Below are 4,883 nucleotides of genomic sequence, written 5' to 3'. Positions count from 1 at the left end.
AATCAGTGCTGTAAATGATTATAAAAGAATACTAAGATGCTTAATTGCTGAATAAATGAAATATAAACATTCATTTTGTTACTTGAAGGGTTCTTTGATATGTAATGGGGAAGACATTTTATCAAATGCCCTATAAGTGATAAATACTAGTTTCCCTTTCTAAAACAAATCAATTCTTAAAACCATTAACCACCAATTAAGTGTAACTTTATTTTTTTTCTATTTATTTCTCCCTTTTATTTTTTTTCACTAATGGAAGAAAACATATTTATCCAGAAGATAGAGCAGCATAATGGAAGGATTGTGGAGGATAGAGAGATTTGGAGTTAGAAGCCTTCACTTTTAATCCCAACTCTGTCAATTACTGGTTCTGTGACCTTGAGCAAGTCACTTAAAGTCATTTGGCTTTTCAGTGTAGCATCTGACAACTATAAGGAATCTCTTACCCACATCTTCAGTTGTAGTAGTAAACACCTTTTAGGGCAATATCACTCAGCCTTTACTATACTGGTACATAGGAATTCCCTGGGTAATTTCACATTTTGCTAGAATTTTACAGATTCTTGTTAGGTTTGGAGTGGGACCTGAGATCTACATTTCTAATAAGCTCCCAGGTGATGTTGATGTTACTGCTTCACACTTTTGAGTAGCAAGGTTTTAGGTGTCTTCTAGGCTCACAATGATTTTGCTTCTCCAGAAACAGCCTCAGTTTATAGTGGTGGGCTATTAATAGCTATTCTTATACTCCCTTGCCATAGCTGACTATAATGGAGGTGATTTTTGACCTAACCTGGACCAAAAGAAGGTCCAGGATAGGTCCTGAAAATCTGATTTTGAACAGAGATAACCAGAGATGTGATATTTAATCACTCATTCATTCAGTAATTCTTTACATTCTCTCTCTGTCAGACACTATGACAGGAGTGGATAGACTAGCGCCAGTGGTCGGCAAATTGCAGCTCGTGAGCCACATGCGGCTCTTTGGCCCTTTGAGTGTGGTTCTTCCACAGAATACCACGTGTGGGTGCACACGTACAGTGAGATTGAAACTTTGTGGCCCATGCACAGAAGTCGGTTTTCGGCTCTCAAAAGAAATTTCAATCGTTGTACTGTTGATATTTGGCTCTGTTGACTAATGAATTTGCCAACCACTGGACTAGCTAGTCAAGCAGGTCTCTGACCTCATAGAGCTTTCACTCTAGTAATATACAAGGTAAGTCCAGATGGGCTGAGTGTTGTGAAGAGAGTGGATCATTTCAAGGGTTTCAGGAGACCTGGTTTAAATGGGGATGTTGGGGAAAGCCAAGCTCTTGCTTCCCTTTCAGCAGGCACCTTGGAGGCCACATGTTGAAGATGATGGCATAACAAATGAAAGAAGGCTGGGTCCCTGTGTGATTGTGTGGAGGAGAACCACTCTCCCCACTCTTCTCTTCCCTGCATACAGAATTGGACTATGATTAGAGTGATAAATAAACTTTATTATACTAAGCCATTGAGATTTCAGGGTTTATCTATTATAGAGGCTTGCACTGCTTACTGTAAATTTATAAATTGTTCAACTCTTTCCAAGTTTCTAAAAATTGCTTTTTTTTAAGGCTTAAACTAGCTAGAGCTACTCTCTACTACTTAGAACCCAAAGAACCATAATGAATTTCAAGAGTTGCAGTACTATTGTGAACTTGCTGACAATTACTATCATATTCACATCATGGTTTCCATTGTGCCATCATTCTCAATTTCTTTCTCTGGTCATTTCTATCATTGATTTCTTTTTCAGACCTTTACAAAATCAACTCTACTAAATTTCACTAAATTGCAGCAGAAACTAAGGAAGTAATTATAAAGTTTGTAATTTTCCTTTAAAACGTAAGTGCTTAGATTTTAAAAGAATCCTTGGTGGTACAAGAATATTAACATTTAAATTTGCCACACTTATTCTCATGTGCTACCAACATGGAATAAATCTGGGCATCCCTCAGAGGATCTGAAATCCCCAAGGGAAGTTTGTCTTCTATACTGCATCTTCAGAGGAGTCTTTTCTTCTTTGACTACTGGTCTCAAGAACATGTAGCTGGTCTCCCAACCCCCTCACTAACCTTCCTCTTCCCCTATTCTAATTTTTGTGCATCGTGGGAAGCCACAGCTAGGCTGTTAGTTAAGACTATTTGGGAGTGTTTCATCTTGAAGGATGTTTGCTGGTTTCTGTTCTGAACAAAGCTGCATTTAATACCAGTCTGTGCAGGTAACACTCATCATGATCTCCACCACTCAAATTGATAATCTGGGCCTGGTTGTGATGAATAATGCAGAGAGGATATTCAAGTAGAATCTGCAAATATTTCATGATTATTTCTGGCATTATGTTTCTTATCGTTCATAACCTGATGGCCTTTTATGACAGACTAGAGGCCTGATGCAGGAAATTTGTGCAAGAGTAGGCCTTCCTTTCCCTGGCTGCCATCACCGGCTTCCCTCTAGCACCCGGGACCTGGGTTTCCCAAGCAGCGCCAGCTTCATCCAGAAGGTCATCCAGAAAGACGTCCTATTATGCTTTTATTATTATAGATACTGGGAGTCACAGCAAATCTCCATGATCCAACAAGAATTATTGGGTGTTTCATTAACAAGGATCAAATTGATGCCTCACAAAAGGAGAAAATGACGGACATCACCACAGAATGATCTTAAATTAAACTTTTTCACCTTTGTGCCTTTGAGCCTTTTTAAAGTCTCTTGAGCATTTTTAAATAGAAATGAATTTGGGCTTCACAATCTTAAAAAAAAGAAGACTATTTGGTACAACCATAAGATTTATGGCTGGATCACAGTTGAGGACAAGACAGATGAACAAGATCAGAGAGGCCAATGCTAGAGACTTATCTTCCTTCACCTGGCCTTCATTCATTTTTATATTGCGACTAGAGGCCCGGTGCACGAAATTCGTGCATGGGGGGGTGTCCCTCAGCCCAGCCTGCACCCTCTCCAATCTGGGGCCCCATTAGGGATGTCCGACTGCCTGTTTAGGCCCGATCCTACCAGGCCTAAACATCCCTCTCACAATCCAGGACTGCTGGCTCCCAACTGCTTGCCTGCCTGCCTTCCTGATTACCCCTAACTGCTTCTTCCTGCCAGCCTGATCACCCCCTAACCACTCCCTTGCCAGCCTGATTGATACCTAACTGCTCCCCTGCCAGCCTGTTTGCCCCTAACTGCCCTCCCCTGCAGGCCTGGTCCCCCCAACTACCCTTCCCTACAGGCCCGGTTGCCCCCAACTTCCCTCCTCTGCCAGCCTGGTCACCCCTAACTGCCCTCCCCTGCAGGCTTGATCGCCACCAACTGCCCTCCCTTGCAGGCCTGGTCCCTCCCAACTGCCCTCCCCTGCTGGCCTGATCATCCACAACTGCTCTCCCTTGCAGGCCTGGTCCCCCCCACTGCCCTCCCCTGCTGGCCATCTTGGGGTGGCCATCTTGTGTCCACATGGGGGCAGCCATCTTGTGTGTTGCAGTGACAGTCAATTTGCATATTACTCTTTTATTAGATAGGATTGTCCTTGTAACTTTGTGTTCTTTTTTTAAAATATATTTTTATTGATTTCAGAGAGCAAGGGAGAAGGAGAGGGAGATAGAAACATCAATGATGAGAGAGAATCATTGATTGGCTGCCTCCTGCACGCCCCCTACTAGGGATCTTGCCTGCAACCCTTGGCATGTGCCCTTGACCGGAATTGAACCTGGGGCCCTTTGATCCGCAGGCCAATGCTCTATCCACTGAGCCAAACCAGCTAGGGCTAACTTTGTGTTCTTCTTCTTTTTTTTTTTTTTTAAATATATTTTATTGGTATTTTACAGAGAGGAAGGGAGAGGGATAGAGAGCTAGAAACATCGATGAGAGAGAAACATTGATCAGCTGCCTCCTGCACACCTCCCACTGGGGATGTGCCCTCAACCAAGGTACATACCCTTGTCCGGAATCGAACCCGGGACCCTTCAGTCTGCAGGCCGACGCTCTATCCACTGATCCAAACCTGTTTCGGCTAACTTTGTGTTCTTAATGGAAACAGCAGTAAATGGCATGGCTAATATGAGTTTCTTTAAGTCTGAATGCAGCAAGAGCAGCATATGAAGTCAAAATCTCCATCCTTTGAGGCATCATCATGAAATCCTCCCAGCCATGGGAGGGGGAGGGTGCACACAAGTGCGCCCGCAACTTTTAAGCAAATTACCACACAGAGCCTAAAACTTTCCATAGAACCAGCCTCCTGATGAGGGGACAAAAGATGGGCCTCTCAGGAAAACCTCTGAATGAGGATACCAACCTTCCTTTTTACATGGCTGTTTAAAGTTTTTGTTTCCTTCAGCAACAAAGGTTAGTCTTGGCCTTATTGCCTGCTCAGTGACCAGAAGTGGAACTGGAAAAAAGTAGTGAAAATCAGAAACACGGGAAAACATATGAGCATACATCAGTGGAAACTCAGAGATAAATATAAACTTTAAAAGATACATGGAGACTAAAATATTTAGGAGTGCCGTGGAGCCTCATCCATCATCCATCCATCCATCGGTCCATCCAATACTGACTGAGCTGAGCCAGGGGCCAGGGGACACAGAGATGGAGGTGGAAGTCTAAAGGCAGGAATTGGAGGTGGGAATAGCCGTAGATGTGACTCTGTAAGGGCTCCGACGACGCTGAAGTAGAGGAGTTGGGCACGCGGGGGTGTTCATGGAGTGAACCTGCAGCCCCAACACAGATGAGGCTGGACGAGAAACCTGCGCATCATAGAGATGCCAGGACCTCCGGGCTTCCTAGAGAGTCCAGGAAGTGGCTCTAGGAGACCCGTTGGAAGGCTTGAGAGCCGTCGAGACGGGCTGGTACCGGGCACACTT

The sequence above is a fragment of the Plecotus auritus genome (assembly GCF_963455305.1).
Source record: "Plecotus auritus genome assembly, chromosome: 10".
In the NCBI taxonomy this organism is placed as follows: Eukaryota; Metazoa; Chordata; class Mammalia; order Chiroptera; family Vespertilionidae; genus Plecotus; species Plecotus auritus.
The sequence above is the reverse complement of the archived record's forward strand: the minus strand, read 5'-3'. Positions refer to the sequence as shown.